Below are 18607 nucleotides of genomic sequence, written 5' to 3' on the forward strand. Positions count from 1 at the left end.
GCAGGACCTGGGGAAACAGGGTCCCCACGACTCAGTGACAAAAAGGAACACACTACTGACCCACACACCTGGTTGAATGGGAGATCCTGCTGAGTGAAGGCAGCAGAGCCCAAAGCTACATGCTGTGTGATTCCACCTGCCCTTCTCAAAAAGGCAGGACCTCAGGCGTGAGAACAGACCTCGGAGGTGGGGTGGGCACCGGGCGAAGGGGCCGCAGCCTGAGGGAATTGTCCCCGGGGATGGACGGCTGTGGACCATGATCGTGGTGACAAACACTCGGCTCTGTTCATTTCCCAAAGCCCACAGGACTATACATCCCAACAAGGAAACTTTGCTGCATTCAATTAAAAAAATAAACATTTTTTAAAGTCCTCCTTGGAGTTCCCACCGTGGTGCAGCAGGTTAAGGATCTGGCATTGCCACAGTTGTGGCGTAGGTTGCAGCTGGGGCTCAGATTCGATCCCTGGCATAGGAACTTCCATACACCATGGGCATGGCCGTAAAATTTTTTTTAAAAAGTCCTCCTTATCTGCCCCTAGGGCCCTGCAAATCTACCTGGTTCTAAAAAGGCCATTTATCTCTCCTCTTCTAATCATACCATGATCACAGCCCTGAAATCACTTTTTTCTGTCTTTTCAGACACTTCTTCCTCTTTCTCTATCCCTCTTTTTTTTTTTTTTTTTTTTTAAACAAGTGGCCGCCCCTGCGGCATATGGAAGTTCCCAGGCTAGGGGTCGAGCCACAGCCACTGTAGAAGCAACACCGAGTAGTTATGTTGTGAGCCACACGGGAAGTCCTCTATCCCTCTTATACACACATGCGTATGCACAACTGTCCAAAACCTACCCATTCTTCAAAGCCAGCTTGAGGGCCTCCTCCTCCGCAAAGCCTTCCCTGACTGCTCCCAGCCCCATCAGAATGAATCATCTTTACCAGGCACCCCCTCAGCACTCATCTATGCCTCTAATTAGCCCTTCCTGCACCCCAAAGGCTTTCAGGGTTTGCTCCTCAGTTGGCTCCCTGCTGGGGTGCTCGCTCCTTGAGCACAGGGACCAGCTCCTCCCTTCTGCTTCCCCCCACTGCACCTGGCACAGCGCCAGGCACAAAGTGGGTCCTCTGTGACCACTGTGGCTTGGCTGAGGCAGGTGCAAGCAGAGGGGGCTGATGCCAAGAGAGGAGCTGGCGCTGCCAGGGCTGGCGGAGCTCCGAGGAAGGTATCGGAAGGCACTGATACAGCCTTCCTTCTCTTGCATAAGCCCTACTACTCAGACTCCAAGTGCTGGAGGTGACCCCGCCTCCCACGACAACCCAAGGTCAGGTGATTTATGGCAGAGCATTTCCGAGGACGCCTTCTTCCTCCACACCAGATGCTCAGGACACACCGGTTGAGGGAATGGACCCTGTCCCATTGTCAGCATGCTGTCATCTCTCCCCCAGGAGGCAGCCCTCTTTGCAGCAACAGCAGATCAGTCTGTCTGATCTGAATCCACTTCACTCTGCAGAACCACAGGTACAGTCACGACCCACCAGGAACACCCAGGGCCCCTCAACGGCTGGGTTTTCCTAAGCATTGCCCTGGCCTCTCCCTCTTACAAACCTCTAGCCTGTCCAGGAGTTAAGAGCCAGTTATAGGTCATTTATTTCATAAACACTTATACGGTGTTTAATATGCGCCAGACAACAAACCAAGCACTTTATAAACAGTATCTAATTTAACCTTCACATCCACCATACAAGGTCAGCTCAATTATTATTATACGAGGTCAGCTCAATTATCATTATTGTTGCCACTTGCGGAGGCAGAAACTAAGACACAGTGCCGTTAGGAAACCTGCCCAAGGCCACAGATCGGATAGGCGGCAGGAAGGGGCTTCAAACCCGGGCAGGCTGGCTGGGAAGCTCTACTGTCCAAATACACGGCCCCACATGGCTGCTGAGCACTTGAAAAGTAGCTGGTTTGCCTGACCCCTGTGCTGTGGGATATACAACACAGGCTGGATTTCCAACTCTTTGTAGGAAAAACAATGCAAACTACCTCATGAATGTTGTTTTACTATTAACTACATAATAAGCGATAGTATTTTAGATACAGTAGTTTAATAAAATGTTATTAAGTTCCCTGGTGGCCTGGTGGTTAAGATTTTGGCGTTGTCACTGCTGTGGCTCATGTCCAGTCCCTAGCCAAGGAACTTCTGAATGCTGCGGGTGTGGCAAAAAAATATATATATATGGATAGAGAGAGAGACAGATATCTATCGCTCTATCTATCTAAATTATTAAAATTCATTTGACCAGTTTCTTTTCACCTCTTAATGTGGCTCCATCAGCCGACACAACTCTGGGGTTCGCACTCACAGCCACTGCTCCTTCGCCAGCCTCTAGGTGGCAGCCTGACCCTGACACCCATCCACTCAGCTTGCACAAGGGTGACGGGGGCAGGAGGCAGGCAATAATACTGCCCACATCTCCCCACGCTGCCTCCTCTAACTGCTGGGACATGGCCCCTTAAGCCCGAATCTCAGCCTCGACTCCAGCATCACCTCCCTCCAGCAGGATGGCCTTCCCAGGATGTCAAAGGAGGAGAACACCTCCCTCCTCCGCGGGTTCGAGCCCATCTACGACAGGTGGAGAAACTTGAGGCCAGGACCACAAGCAGGAGGAGGCAGGAGGCGGGGAGGTCATCTGATCCACTCTCCCACCCAGCGAAGAGACTTCCTGCAAAGCATCCCTACCAAGTTCTGCATAGAAACAGAAATTCTGGAGTTCCCATCTTGGCTCAGCCGAGACGAATATGACTAGCGTCCACGAGGACGCAGGTTCAACCTCTGGCCTTGCCTTGCTCAGGGGGTTAAGGATCCGGCGTTGCTGTGAGCTGTGGTGTAGGCAATTGGCCACAGTTCCGATTGAACCCCTAGCCTGGGAACCTCCATCTGCTGCAAGTGTGGCCCTAAAAAGACAAAGAGAAGAAGAAGAAACAGAAATTGTGCAGTACCAGGTAGTCCTGAAATGGACTTCAGATCAGATGGGCCGATCTGCGTTGCTGCAAAGAGGGCCACCTCCTGGGGGCTGCCACCCACCCCCAACTCTCACAGTGTTGGCAAGCTTACTCACTAGATTTGGGTGTGTCCACCCGCCAAAACCAGAGGAGGCTCCCAGCATAGCTGGAGCACTGCAGTAGACTCAGGCTTTCCTGACATAGACCCCAACCACTGTCCCACACAGAGAAGAGCCAGGTGGACCCAGATGCAAACTCCCACCCTCACATTCATCTCTGTGTAACTTCTTCCTCCTCTGTAAAGCAGAGGTTAAGAAACAAAAATGAACCCTATCTCACAAAGCTGCTATGAAGATTAAAAGAGAGATGTCGAAATGTCAGGAGAGATGCTTAGAACAACACCCGGCATCCAGTAGGCACTTAATAAATGCTCGTTTCCAGAGTTCCCATCATGGCTCAGAGGAAATGAATCTGATTAGCATCCATGAGGACACAGGTTCAATCCCTGCCCTTGCTAAGTAGGTTAGGGATCCAGCGCTGCCATGAGCTGTGGTGTAGGTCGAAGACGCTGCTGAGGCTGTGGTGTAGGCTGGCAGCTGCAACTCTGATTTGACCCCTAGCCTGGGAACCTCCATATGCTGCAGGTGTGGCCCTAAAAAGCAAAAAAATAAAAATAAAAAAATAAAAAATAAATGCTCCTTTCCCTTCCCCTTCCTTCGTCAACCAAAACCGCTAAGTTTTTTTTTTTTTCCCCACAAGAATTGACCTTAAGTTCCTATTCTATATAACATGTTCTGAACTCAAACGCAGGATTTTTACATTTAAACTTTTTATATTTCATCTTGAGAATAAATGTTTAATAGTGATAGATATTAAGTAATTTAGTTTTGGTTTTTATTGAAGTATATTTATTTACAATGTTGTGTTAGTTTCTGGTATATAGCAAAGTAATTCAGCTTTATATATATTATCTTTCAAATTATTTTTCATTATGGGTTATTATAAGATATTAAATATAGTTCTGCTATACAGTTGGACTTTGTTGTTTATTTTATATATAGTAGGTTGTTTAGGGTTTTTTTGTTTGTTTTTGTCTTTTTTTTTTTTGTCTTTTTGCTATTTCTTTGGGCCGCTCCCGCGGCATATGGAGGTTCCCAGGCCAGGGATCGAATCGGAGCTGTAGCCACCGGCCTACGTCAGAGCCACAGCAACACTGGATCCAAGCCGCGTCTGCAACCTACACCACAGCTCACGGCAACACCGGATCGTTAACCCACTGAGCAAGGGCAGGGACCGAACCCGCAACCTCATGGTTCCTAGTCGGATTCGTTAACCACTGCGCCACGAAGGGAACTCCTGTTTTTGTCTTTTTAGGACCACAGCCACAGCATATGGACGGACGCTCCCAAGCTAGGGGTCGCCTGGGAACATATACTTTCACTTTCCTTAATTTATTTATTTTTTTCTTTTTAGGGCTGTGAAGTTCCCAGGCTGGGTCAAATCGCAGCTGCAGCTTCTGGCCTATGCCACAGCCACGGAAGCACCGAATCCGAGCCGCCTCTCAACCTACACCACAGCCTGTGGCAATGCCAGATTATCAACCCACTGAGCGAAGCCAGGGATTGAACCTGCATCCTCCTGGACACTATGTCAGGTTCTTAGCCTGCTGAGCCACAGCAGGAACTCCTATATATAGCAGTTTGTATCTGCTGTTCTCAGACTCCTAATTTATCCTACCCCATCTCTTCCCCTTTGGTAACTATAAATTTGTTTTCTACCTCTGTGAGTCTATTACTCTTTTGTATATAATTTCATTTGTATCTTTTTAAAAATTCTACATGTAAGCAATCTCATTTGTCAGTATCATAATCTGTAGGTCCACCCATGTTGCTGCAAATGGCATTACTTCATTGGTTTTTGGCTGAGTGATATTCCATTGTCTATATGTACCACATCTTCTTTATTCATTCCTCTGTCGATGGACATTTAGGTTGCTTGTCTATTATAAATAATGCTGCTATGAACGTTGGAGTGCATATATCCTTTTTTTTTTGTCTTTTTGCCTTTTCTTTGCAAAGCATTTTTTTTTTTTTTTTTGCTTTTTAGGGCCACACCCACGGCTTATGGAGGTTCCCAGGCTAGGGGTTGAATCGGAGCTGTAGCCACTGGCCTACACCAGAGCCACAGCAATGCGGGATTTGAGCCATGTCTGCAACCTACACCACAGCTCACAGCAACGCTGGATCCTTAACCCACTGATCAAGGCCAGGGATCAAACCCGAAACCTCATGGTTCCTAGTTGGATTCATTAACCACTGAGGCACGATGGGAACTCCTATATTTGGTTTGGTTTTTTGGCTGCACCCATGGCATGCAAAAGTTCCCAGGTGAGGGATCCAACTCACACCATATCAGTGACCGGAGCCACAGCAGTGGCAACACCAGCTCCTTAACACCCTGAGCCACCAGGAAACTCCTATTTTTAGTTTTTAAGGAACTTCCATTCTGTTTTCTGTAGTGGCTACACCAGTTTACATGCCCACTAACAGTGTAGGTGGGATCCCTTTTCTCTGCCTCTCTCCAGCATTTATTATTTGCAGACTTTTTTATCATGGCCATTCTGACTGGTGTGAGGTGATACCTGTAGGTTTGTTTGTTTTTTTTTGTTTGTTTGTTTGTTTTTGTCTTTCTGCTGTTTCTTGGGCCGCTCTGGCAGCATATGGAGGTTCCCAGGCTAGGGGTCGAATCGGAGCTGTAGCTGCCAGCCTACGCCAGAGCCACAGCAACGCTGGATCCGAGCCGAGTCTGCAACCTACACCACAGCTCACGGCAACGCCAGATCGTTAACCCACTGAGCAAGGGCAGGGACCGAACCCGCAAGCTCATGGTTCCTAGTCGGATTCGTTAACCACTGTGCCACCACGGGAACTCCGATACCTGTAGTTTTGACCGATGTCAAGTAATTTTGAATGGCTAAAAATCAAAAACAATTTTTAAAAATCAGTAGGGCACAGTTAAATAAGGTATAGTCATACAATGTAATATTATTCAGATACATAAAATTATGGTTTTCAATAATTTATATACTATGTAGTATTTAGTAGCTAAAAAAATAAGAATAGAGTATAATTGCAATTACGTTAAAGTATATAAATTTGCACAAACACAAATTTGGAGGGACATATACCAAAATATTAATGGTACTCATCCCCGAGTTATGGCTCTAGGTACCGTTGATGTTTTTTTTTCTCCTTTACATATTTATTTTCCTGGTTTTCTATAATGAGCGTGTATTAATTTTGACAGAAAAAAATATTATTTTCAGAGTTCTGCTGAATCTCAGCATTCTAGTCAGCCGCAATGATTCTGAACCCTGGTTCTGTCATCCGATGTGTTTATCATCCTAAATGTCCCAGAACTGACGAAGGGCAAAAAGCCAAAAGAGCCCTGTGACACATCACCAGAGACCTCACCCCAGGGCACCACGAGCCCACTACCGGGCCCCAGGGTGGTCTTTCAAACCAGCTGCACATCCACTTTCCTGCTGTTATCAGCCGGAACTCACCGACTTCTCTTGAACCCAGGAAAATCCTACACCCCAATTTGATGCCCTTCCCACAATTTGGTCCCGTGTTGAACCCGTGTTGGCTACTAGTTAGTTATCTCCACTTCATTTCTGAGGTGCCCACAGCCTGTGTCTTCAAACACCTGGATTTTGGCGAGGGGTCACTAAGAAGCTTACCAGCCGGCCATTTATTTCCAGGACTCCCGCCTCGCCCCCTGAGGGGATGAACCAGGACAGCATTTGTTATCCGGCTGTCCTGACCTCCTCCCGTCTATCAGGGCTCCTCCTAGACCCTAGAAGCTTCTCTCAGGTTCTGAGCGAAAAAAACCTGCTCTGTGAGAATCCAGCCACCTGAACTCAGGAAAAGCAACTCGAGTGTGGCCTGACTCATGTCTCCCAAAGCCCGCCTGAGCCCTCTCACAGGTCGGCTGTACCCTTACAAAGATGAAGGCCAGATAAGAGTAATCTACCTCCCAGAACATTCCACTAGCTGCTCCAAGGAGGATTCTGCCCCTGCCTGTCCTGGTTGTCCTCTTGCTCTGAGGGGAGCTAAAAAAAAATCCCTTTCTGTTGTCCAGCTGACCCAGGCCTGCTGCCTCCCCACCCAGAGCTCTGCCCACCACCATCAACTATTACTCAACGCCAAGACGGCCAGCAGCCAGGAAGAAACAAAACTGGCCTTTTATCCCATCTTCTCAGGGGCTTGAGGGAAGGGAGGACAGGGCTCTGTGGGGGCTGGCAGACACCTTTGCTGGGAAGACACAAAGCAGAAGCTGCGGCCAAAGAATGGGCTTGAGCAGCTCAGGTTTCTGAGTCAACAGCCCCTTGGGAGGAGAGGCCCACCCTGGGGGATCAGCAGCCCTGCCCCAGTGCCCTCAGCACTGCCCCCAACACCCTGCCTTCCCTTCAGGCCGGATATGCAATCCCATCCCCCACGGGGGTCACCCAGCCTTAGCACAGTTCCCATTTCCTGCCCCTGGTGACTCCTCTGAAGTCCATTGTTCCCGTGGAGTTTGGGTCAAAGGAAGCCAGTCCCCACCCATGGGGGCCCGCCTACCCTCAGCAGGCGGGGGGCTGGCCCATCCTCCAGCAGGCGGGCAGCCGGGCCTGTGCTCAAGGCAGGAGGATGTGGGCAGGGCCCTGAGGGACTGGACTTCTAGTGTAAATGCCCCCAAAGAGCCCGTGGCTACCCCCAAGAAGGCTCCAGGACCCCATCACACAGGAGGTGGTTAGAACCTCCCTCAGCTCTAAAGGGAAAAGCCAAAAGCGTGCAGAGGACGGTCATTTCAGAAGGAGCTGGGGGCAAAGCTGGAATTGGATCCTGGGAGCTGGAGCCTGGGTGCCAGGCCGCAGGGCCCAGCCCCCACCTCCACCTGGGCCCCCGAGCCCAGCCGGTTAAACCCCCGGGGAGGCGGGGCTGGCCAGCAGCTGCTCAGCTCCAATTTCAGAGCCTTAAAGGGAGCTGTCCCCAGCCCTGCCAGCAAAGGGTCACAGGGGGCAAAGGAAGACAGGCAACCGGGACTGACCTCGGCTGCTGGGAGGCATGGCCACCGAGTCCCCCACGGCCACTGGGAAGGGGGACGGGAGCCTCAAACAGGCATGGCTCTGGGACAGTCACTAGTGCAAGAACAGGATGGAAGCCCGAGGAGGCTGTGACACTGTATCCCAGGGGACCTAGAAAGGCGGGGGGGCCCTTCTCCACCTGGCTGAGCAGTGTGCAGACCCACGAGGAAAAAGGCAGATGCCTCATTCCCTTCCAGAGGTCACTCTCCGATCCCAGGGTTCCGCACTTTCTGCTGGAAGGAGGGAAGGGGTTCTGCCCCCAGCAGCCTTATCTGAGCCCCAAGATGGGAGCCATCCCCCAGTGAGGCCTGTCAGACAAGGGTAGTGGGGGTCTGAGCACTGGGACCCACAGAGCAGGAGACAGACGTGAAGCGGACCAGAGTGGACTCTGGTCCCAGCGCTGCCACTCACCAGCTGTGCAATCCCACAGCCAGCTACTCCCCCCTGCCCCCCGGGGCCTCAGTTTCCCATCTTTCAAATGAGGGAGTTAGGTGCTGACCTTGGAGTTCATTCGCGTTCGGCAAGTTCACCTGGGGTCAAGGCAAAACTGGAATTAGAACATAGGAGTTGGAGACCCTGTGCTCTCAGGCGACAAAGCCCAGCCCCCACCTCTACCCGGGCCACTAGCTACCCTGGTTCCTAAGCCTGTGGCGGGAAACCCGTAAGGCCTAGCATACAGTAAATGCTCAATCCATTTTGCAAAATAAACATAAACGAGCAGGTCCGGGTTTATCCAAGGGTGTTCAGAAAAAAGAGGGTCTATGCTGAAAGAGGCTTAGGGAACATTGGCTGCTGGGTCCCCAGGACGTGCCATGCACTATATGAGATACTCTGCAAACACTGAATTTTCACAACCAACTTTTGAGGTAGATATTAATTAACCCTTCCCATATTAGTCAAGAAATTGAGCCTGAAGTCTTAAAAGTAGTGAGTAACTACCAGGATTTATAGCCAGGTATGTCCCAAACCTACGCCCTTTCTACTTCATCTTTAGACCAAATGCCCTCAAAGCCCCACCCACACACCTGGCCCAAGCAGGTGAGAGGGCGAGATGCTCCCGGCAGAATAGCTTCATCCTCAGGGTACCCGGGAAAGGAGCAGCAGCAAGGAGACCCCCTCCCACTCTCCCACCCACAGTGTCTTGTCCCTTCCAAGAAGCCCTAAACATTATGCCCAGAGCATCTTGTTGTGAGAATTAAGGAAAAACTCCTTAATGCCTGGTCTGCCCGTGTCCCCGCTCCCCCATCATGCACTGTCAATCTCACCCTCTGCCAATCTCCTGGCCATGTGGGCTCTGGCCCCAGCCCAGTTCCCTCCTCCAAAGTGTTTCAAATGGTAAGACCCCAAATGGAGAGAAAACAGAAAGCAAAGTAGAAAAGAAGAGATGGGGAAACAGAGACACCCAGCCGGGTCTCCCCAGAAGTCAACCAGCCAATCAGAGGCAGCTTTCCCTCCCAGGCTGGCACTAAAGCATCTTCGCAATGGATAGGAAAGTGCCTTGAGGTCTAGCAAGTCATAAAGAATGAGGATACGGGAGTTCCCTTGTGGCACAGTGGGTTAAGGATCTGGTGTTGCCACTGCAGAGGATCGGGTCGCTGCTGAGGCTCAGGTTTGATCTCTGGCCTAGGAACTTCTGTACGCCAAAAGTACAGTGGGTGCAGCCAAAAAAAGAAGAGGACGAAGAACGAGGATGCTTCCATGTGCCTCCCGGGCAGCTATAAGAAGAACTGGACCAGCAGAAGTGGTTCGATTCCTCCTTGTTCTTGGGACCAACTTTAAAAGGACCGTCTAAACAAATTCTGTATGTGAATCTAAAAAGTACAACAAACTAGTGAATAAAACAAAAAAGAAACAGACTCACAGATAAAGAGCACAAACTACTGGTTAGCAGTTGGGGGCAGGGAAGGGCAATAGAGGGATGGGGGAGTGGGCGAAACAAACTACCACGTTTAAGATAAGCCCCAGGATGAAGTTCCCATCGTGGCACAGGGGAAATGAATCCGACTAGGAACCATGAGGTTGTGGGTTTGATCCCTGGCCTTGCTCAGTGGGTTAAGGATCTGGTGTTGCCATGAGCTGTGGTATAGGTTGCAGGCTCTGCTTGGATCCGGCATGGCTGTGGCTGTGGCGTGGGCCAGCAGCTATAGCTCCAACTGGACCCCTGGCCTGGGAACTTCCATATGCTGCAGATGCGGCCCTAAAAAGCAAAAAAAAAAAAAAAATAGGCCCAAAGATGTACTGTACAATACAGGGAATAGAGCCAATATTTTGTAAATGGAAAGTAACCTTTAAAAAAAATTATATTAAAAATATTAAAATTAACAAAAGCACCATCTACAGAAATCTCAAGATTCAAAATGGTCTCCTGGGAGTTCCCATTGTGGTTCAGCAGGTTAAGAACCCAACATAGTGTCTGTGAGGGTGGAGGTTTGATCCCTGGCCCAGCTCAGTGGGTTATGGATCCTGCGTTGCTGTGGATGTGGTGTAGGTTGGCAGCTGCAGCTCTGATTCCATCCCTAACCTGGGAAATTCCCATGTGCCCTGGATGCCACCCTAAAAAGACAAAAAAGGAAAAAAAAGGGGGGGAAGTCTCTTCTTTCTGGGGGGTCCAACCCCACAAACACCCCCAACTCTCACTATCAACAACCTGTCCCATCACCCAAAGGCAAGAATCTCAAGTTCCTTTAATCTTCCATAAACTCATTCCCTAAACTCTTCCAGGCGACAACAAAACCCAGCATCCCTCTGAAAGACAGCTGCCTGAAAGAGGCAGGTGTAGACAACTTCCTTCCAGCTCTGCCCAGTCCACGGTCAACGGAGCCTGGGGGCCACACACCCCCAATTATTCCTAGAGCCAAAAGCTCCTGCACACAGACCACCAGAGACACTCACTGCCCCTTGCCCAGGTTCTGCAGGGAGAAAGAACAGTCATGCCCAGAAACAACATCCTCGCGGGGAATACACACTGAGAGATGTGGCCTTCCACAAGTACTCAGAGAAGCTCAGCTTTCAGACAAAAAAGCACTTTTCTGCAGTGGAAATGCGCTCCCATTCCACACAAACAAATTCGCCTCCTGGAAGTCAGGTGAGTCATACGCGAGCAGGTACCACCCTCCCAGACACCCAAAGCTAAGGAGGCAGGATGGTCAGACGCCACGTGAACTCATCACAGACCCACTGGTCTGACCCCAACCCCTGACACACAAGTGCATGGAGCCACGAGTCCCGGGTTTGCCTGCTGGGGAATCGTTCTCTGTGTGGTTCGAGAGTTCTGCTCCCCAGACCCACTCGTCCCCCGCATGGGAAACACCAAGCTTCTCAATCCCCGGGGAGCGGAGACCTTTTGCGGAGGTCCCCTCGCCTTCGCACTGCCCGGTACTTAAAACCGCCCGCACACCCTCCTCCAAGCCTCTCTCTCCCGAGCCCCAGAAGCGCCCAGCAGAAAGGAGACACGGGTGCTGGGTCTCTTCCACCGCCCGCGTCCTCGGCTCGGCCCCTAGTCCTTCCAGCTCCGCGCGCTCCCTGTCCCCCCAGGCCCTTACATCCCACCCGACCCGTAGTCCGCGCGCCTCCACGTGTCCGGCTCTCCCTGCAGTCCGGTCCCGCCGCCTTACCAGTCCCAGGGTGAGGGGAGGTGGGCGGGTGCGCCGAGCCAGTCCCGCGGAGTCCGCCCGGCGCCACTCTTCCAGCGGCCGCTCTGCTGAGGTCCCGGGAGGCCGGCGAGGGCGCTGCAGCGACAACAGGAGCTCAGTGAACGGAGTCTCGGGCTCTGGCCCCGGGGCCGATTGGCTGCGTGGGGAGGAAAGCGGGTTGCTGAACGGAGCGGACGCGAGGCGGCCCGAACCCGGCTAGCCGCTCCCGGTGCGCGGTACTCGGTGCGCGGTGCCCGGTGCCCGGTGCGCGGTGTCCGGCGCGCGGTGCCGGGTGCGCGGAGCGGGGCGGAGCGGGGCGCGTGGAGGGAGGAGTTTTCCCAGAAGGGGCCTGACGGGAAAGCACGGGCGATCCCTATTCCTGGAGGGGTGAGTCAACGGGAGAGGAAGGGAGCTGGGGGGAACGGAGCGCGCGCGGGAGGGCGGGAGGGAGGGAAGCGGGGAGAGGGGCCGGGAGCGGGCGCCTCAGGGAGACAGGAGCTGCGGGTTGCCGTGCCGAGAGTGCTGGTCCAAGGCGGGAAGGAAAGAGCGCCCCGGGCGCGGCCGAGGGGCGCGGCGGCTGGGCCACTCACCTGAGGGACGGGGCCGCGCGGCGGGAGCCGGGAGTGCGGGCTCTCCCCGCCCCCTGCCTGGAGTTTGAAAGGAGGAAGACTGGAATGCGCGGAATGAGAGCTGGAATGAGATGCGCGCGGCCGAGGGCGGGAGCTGGAGGGAGTGGCGGCCCGGCCCCGGCCCCTCGGGGAGGAGACTGGGACTCGGGGAGGGGCTGCGGGCGCGGGTTGGGCGGGCTGGAGTGGGACGGCCGCGCGGACCCTCGGCGGCGACCTCGGGCGTCCGGCTCTGGCCTCGGCCGCCGCCCGGCACACGTGCTTCCCCTTTGATCTCGGCCCCAACTCTCTTCCTCCTCCCAGGGCCCGGGTTCCTGCCCCTCCTGGCAAGTCCCCCGCTCTCTCCGAGGCCGGAACCCTTCCTACTAACCCGGCGGGCTGGGCTCTGGCCTCGCGCCCTGCCGCCCGCGCGCCTCTCCTACCCGCCAGCCACGAAAGGCCGGGGAAGGGCGGGCGTCCGATGCGCGGGAAGCCGCTCACTTCCCTGCAGCTCTAACCGAGAACCCCGCTTCAGGGAACCACGAAGCAGGATCTCTGCCCTCGGCTCGCAGAAACGCAGCCCGGGCGCCCACGCGTGCCCTCTCCTGAACAGCCCTTTCAGCCGTTCTCATCTGCCCCGTGCGGACCTGCAACGTGTGGGAAAGGATACTCGATGTGACATGCGTGGCGCTGCAGGAGACAGGTTTGGGCTTTGTTACTCAGTGGGTGGATAGGTATCCAGAATCTGTTATGAGTCCATCGGATCTTGTGAAAATAGCAAAGCATAAGCCCGCAGCATCTGCCTTCTAAGAGCTTATAATTCAGCAGCAAAGACTCGGTCTCTAGAGGAGCATCGCCACAAAATGGGGAGTCTGGGTCTTGAATAGGCCAGGTGGCTTTAGTCCCTTGACCTGGGAGAGGAGATATGGAAAAGATGGAGCTCCTGTTTGGAATTCTTCAGAACACACTGGCTTAAAGCAAGCTATAATCACATATCTCTGTCATCCACCTTGTTGGGAAGTTGAAATCCAAGGAGTTTTGGCTTTTTCCAAAAATCAAATCCAACCTCTCCAGAGCCTTATCACTCAACGCTGTTTTGTAGTGGCTGTCCAGAGCTTATCTCACTTACCAAACAGAAACTTCCTTGGAGACAGAGTAAATGTCTTGATTAACCTTATCTCTCACGTAGCTCTAGCTGGGTTCCTGGGATAGATAAGTGCATAATAAATGCTAAGAACAAAAAAAACCCAGAAACCTACTACCACCAAGGATATTGAAAAAAAAAGTGCTATAAATGCTGATGTTGTTTCCAAGAGGGGTGTTCCAAAGGTATTCTGAGCCATCACGGCATCACTGGACAAAACATCCAGTCTCTTAAGGTGAAGACTTGGAAGGAAGCCGTTCTCATGTGGATATGAACTCTGGACTGCTTGTTAAATGATGCATCACTTCAGAGCTTGGTCACACTTTCTCCACGGAAAAGTCTGCTGCACAGGACCACATGCAGGCCCCAGATGGAGCACAAACTGTAAACTCTGGCTGCTGAGTGTAACAAACGTTTATTGGGTGACTGTGAACTTTGAGCACCATGTGGGACCCAGGGGCAGAAACAATGGAATCCAAATTAGAGGTGATATTTGATCTAGCTCTTGAAGGATAAGTAAGAGTTCGCTGCATTGAGACTGGGGGATTCTTGGAGCCTGGTAGCCAGGACACAAGGCAAAGAGAGGAGAAGCCGTATGAACTGATGTGGCTGGAGAACAGGCAGCGGGGAGAAGGGATTACAACAGTGGTGCCAGTTGTGATGATCATTGTGTCCTGCACTGAAAGGGGGCATGGGAAGGGCCCTTTACACACAGGTGTGTCACAATCAGTACCACCATCAGAAAGACCCCCCCCCCAAAAAAGAAAAGAATAAGAGAAATTAAGGCCTTCCTGGACTGGACTGGAAGTGTTGCCGCTGGAGTGGAGAGTCAGGAGTGTCCGAAACTCAGGCAGTGGTCCTGAAGTTGAGGATGAGGGAAGGAGTCCAGGAAACAGACCAGAGGCAAAGTCAACAAGGACTGGCGCCCAGGTTGGCCACGAGGGGAGGGAGGGAGGAAACAGAAATCACCGAACTTGGACAGCTGAAGGGCTGGTGGTACCATTAACAGAGATGAGAACACAAACAAAAAGAGGAACAGATTGGGAGTTTCCATCGTGGCTCAGTGGTTAACGAACCCAACTAGCATCCATGAGGACATGGGTTCCAACCCTGTCCTCACTCAGTGGGTTAAGGATCCAGTGTTGCCATGAGCTGTGGTGTAGGTCACAGACACGGCTTGGATCCTGAGCTGCTGTTGCCGTGGCTGTGACCAGCAGGTGAAGCTCCTATTCGATCCCTAGCCTAGGAACTTATATATGCCACACGTGTGGCCCTAAAAAGAAAAAGAAAATTCCTAGTCCAGGATAGAATCCGAGCCACGGCAGTGACGCCAGCTCCTTAGCCTGCTTCTCCGCAAGAGAACTCCCCTTCTCTTTTTTAACTTCCTCACGCTGTGTTTCTATTTGCTTTCTTCCTGAAGAAGACTCTTTTCTCCATACCACCTGAACCGCCGCATCTTTGTGTCTTAAAGGACAAAAGAGTGACCTTTATCACGTAGAAGTCTGTCTTCTCTGGAGAGTAAAAGCCGTCTGTAATATTAGTTCTGCTGTCTCTTCATCAGAGAGAAATGTGAAAGGGAACAGACTGCAAGTCTACCATCTAGGGGGGAGCATGTGCTCTGTGCTGGCTTGTCCCCTGCCCCCCCAAATCTGTACGTTGAAATCCTAATCCCCAGGACCTCAGAATCTGATTGGATTGGGAGATGTCTTTAAGGAGGTGATTAAGTTAGAATGAGGTCTTGAGGATGGGCCCTAATCCAATCTGCCTGGATTAGGGCCCATCCTCCCTCTTCCTATAAAGAGATTAGCACACAGGCTTCTGGTGGAGGAAGGACATGTGAGGGCACAGGGGGGAAGGTGGCCATCTGTAAGCCAAGGAGAGAGGCCTTGGGAGAAACCACCACTGCCACACCTGGATTTTGGACTTGGAGCCTCCAGAGCTATGAGAATCAAGCTTCTGTTTGAGCCACCCGGTGTGTGGCACTCTGCTGGGGCAGCCCTGGCAGACCCACACTGTATGTTTCCAGGCTGAAACAGAAAGGCTTGGTTTCTGAAGCCCGGAGGTCGAAGCCTTCTCCACGCAATCCTCAGGATCAGAATCCAGGGTCCCAAGAAAAATAATCAAAGGGGAGGAAAGGTTTCCTCCAACTATTCAGTTAAAAGTTTTTTTTTCAGTGACTCTGATACAGTATTTTGAAAATGAAAGTTACAAAAATCATGTACCATTATGACCTTACTGGGGAGTTAGACAATTGGGTTCAAATAACTGCTTGGGCGTCACTGACTGTGACCTTGGGGATACTTACACAGGAGCCTCGGTCTCCTGTCACTGACTTCCATTCCACAGATTGGACGTGTCTGGTGTCATAGAGATGAACAATGAGTCCCCGTCCCTGCCACGGGGATGGGGGAGCTGGTCAAGCAACAACTTGCGCCCAGGAGGAGAGCTGGCAGGAAGAGCGTTAAGTTCTCGAAACCTGAGGCAGAAATTTCTGTGGACTCATGTTCTCCAACAGAACATTCTACAATGATGAAATGTTCTTTTTTTTCCCCTTCTTTTTTCTTTTTGGCCACACTGTGGCATGTGGAAGTTCCCAGGGCCAGGGATCAAACCCACTCCACAGCAGAGACCCAAGCAGCTGCAGTGACAACACTGGATCCCTAACCTGCTAAGCCACAGAGGAATTTCAAAATTATCACTATTTAAATCTGTTTTTATCTATATTGGATACAGAACAACATAAGATGGACTAAGGCAAGACGAGGACTTTTTTTTTTTTTTTTTTTCCTCGTTTGAGGGCCTCTCCTGTGGCATATGGAAGTTCCCAGGCTAGGGGTCAAATCAGAGCTGTAGCTGCTGGCCTACACCACAGCCACAGCAACGCCAGATCTGAGCTGTGTCTTTGACCTACACCACAGCTCACTGCAACACCAGATCCTTAACCCACTGAGCAAGGCCAGGGATCAAACCCGCAACCTCATGGTTCCTAGTCAGATTCATTTCCACTGCGCCACAACGGGAACTCCTGAGGACTTGTTTTTAAGGTCACCCTTCTATCTTGCCCTGATGGAGACTTAATTAATACCTGAGAAATGAATTAATACCTGAGAAATGAATTAATACCTGAGAAATTGCATTTAGACCCCCTCTTAAAATCCTGATCTGGAGTTTCTGTTGTGGCTCAGCAGTAAAAAACCTGATTAATATACATGAGGACATGGGTTCAATACCTGGCCTCCCTTCCTCAGTGGGTTAAGGATCATCGCCCACAATTGTGGTGTAATTCACAAATGTGGCTCGAATCCCACATTGCCATTGACTTTGGTGTAGGTCGGCAGCTGCAGCTCCAAATCCACCCCTCGTCCAGGAACTTCCATTAGCCACAGGTGAGACCCTACCCACCACCCCCCAGAAAACCCCTGACCTAATTCCCAGGCCTCCCCTGCCTGCCACCCTCCTTTCCTCTCAGACCATTCCTCCTTCCTAACCTTCCTGCCCCCAGAAGAAATGACACTATGGATGGCCCTTGGAATCCTTGAAAATCATAAGGGTTTAGATAGTGCTTAACCAGGTGATAGACAGCGCTTAACCAGGTATTAAAAGCTCCGAGGCTTGAGAACCACTGTATTACAACAAAATGTGAAATTAAGGGTTGGAACAAACCCCCACTCTCACCCTGGCCCCCACCAGCCTTTACGTGGCTCACTCCTCTTGCACCCTGTCTCCTGGGCTTCAGCTGTGCAACATGAAAAGGAGCTTGGCCCCATTGGAGAAAGTCGCAGAGGCCCATTTCCTATTTGGAATATTTCAGAAACTTCCATTAACATCAAAGGCTACTTGGGGGGGGGGGGTCCAGACTATTCCTTCAAGTAGAACTGAAGAGATGGGTACGAAGTAAGGAAGATGAGGTAGGATCAGGTCCGAGACTAGAACACAATGTTTAGTTAAGCTGTGCTCTTTTACTTTCCCAAGGCCCCCAGAAAACCATCCAAAATTGCTTTGAGTGTTTGTAAATCATTTTGTTTAACTGCATGCCAAGAAAGTCAAATAAGATGCATTGTTTCACTTTAAAAGAACACTAATAAAAATAATGATCTTGATACTTGCTGCTATCCCACATCAAATGCCTAATATGTGCCAGTCCCAGACATCTTGTTTGGAAAACCTCAACTTTCTAAACTCCAGAATGTCACTGTCTCCAAACCTTAACAGAGTAGTGCCACAGCACAAGGCACTGATTAAGTGCACGTAACACGGTCCCCTGGGACGTTTGCCTCATCTGGATCACACCATTTGTGCTCGTCCTTTTAATAACTTGTAATGCACCCCCTGGGTCAGGAGGTGGTGCCAGTGAGCTGACTTGTTCTGCAGGCATCCTGGCGTAGCCTGCATTTACTATGGCATCCCTGGCTTTCTAGATAAGGGACAGCTTGGGGGGCCTTTAAAGACCACAGCAGGTAGAGGAGGCAAGACTAGCCCGAATGCACTTGGCCAAAAAGTGTGGGAGGGGCTGGGCAGAACCGACCAGGATCCCTTTGGGGAAGTTCGGGAGGACCAGGAACTGGGCACTGCAGCTGTGAGATGTGGCCTGAGTGCAGACAGGAGGTGGACGGTAAGGGCTGCTCGCAATGTTCCAGAGCTTTCTCCATGGAGCACAAAGTCTGCGGTGGTTGGGAAGGCAGCTTCCTCGCTGCCAGGTCTGTCATTCCCATCTCCCCCCCTGCAGGCCCTTGGCTCCAGCCCCATCGGCTTCTCCCGAGGTGTCTCCAGCTATGAATGGTGCGGGAGCCGCCCAGAAGGGAACCAGGGAGCTTGATTCAGAACACACTGTGGAATCCCAGACAGTCACCAGCATGAGCGAGGAGTCATGTCGCCCAAGAACAGGAGGTCACCTAACAAAACCCTTCACTCTACAGAGGAAGAAAAACATGCATGGCCAGCGGCTGGCAGGGAAAAGGCCCGAGTTGAGCTGTCACTTTACTTCTGTACCCGTTACACTATCTAAAGGAAGTGAGCTGGGCTCATTCATTTGCCATCTTCTAACCTCCTGGGCACAGAGAGCCTCTGGCAGCCTGTTTAGATATTGAAGCACCACCTGCTGAT

The 18607-nt window shown here is 51.6% G+C and overlaps 1 protein-coding gene across 3 annotated transcripts in view; it reads right to left on the reverse strand.

The window, feature by feature from the left end:
- The window catches only part of TEAD4 (TEA domain transcription factor 4), a 76672-nt gene extending 64213 nt beyond the window's left edge, over positions 1–12459 (reverse strand). Inside the window, exons 1-2 of one of the 3 annotated variants that reach the window (XM_047787818.1) lie at positions 12346–12459; positions 11738–11912 (exon numbers count right to left, since the gene is read on the reverse strand). The gene's annotated coding sequence lies outside the window, so the exon portion shown is untranslated. Of the gene's footprint in view, positions 1–11737; positions 12046–12345 lie in introns of those variants that run through there. The other 2 variants (XM_047787819.1, XM_047787817.1) reach the window with 2 other exon arrangements.
- Positions 12460–18607: the final 6148 nt, after the last annotated feature.

Source organism: Phacochoerus africanus, chromosome 7 (assembly GCF_016906955.1).
Source record: "Phacochoerus africanus isolate WHEZ1 chromosome 7, ROS_Pafr_v1, whole genome shotgun sequence".
NCBI classification, from domain to species: Eukaryota; Metazoa; Chordata; class Mammalia; order Artiodactyla; family Suidae; genus Phacochoerus; species Phacochoerus africanus.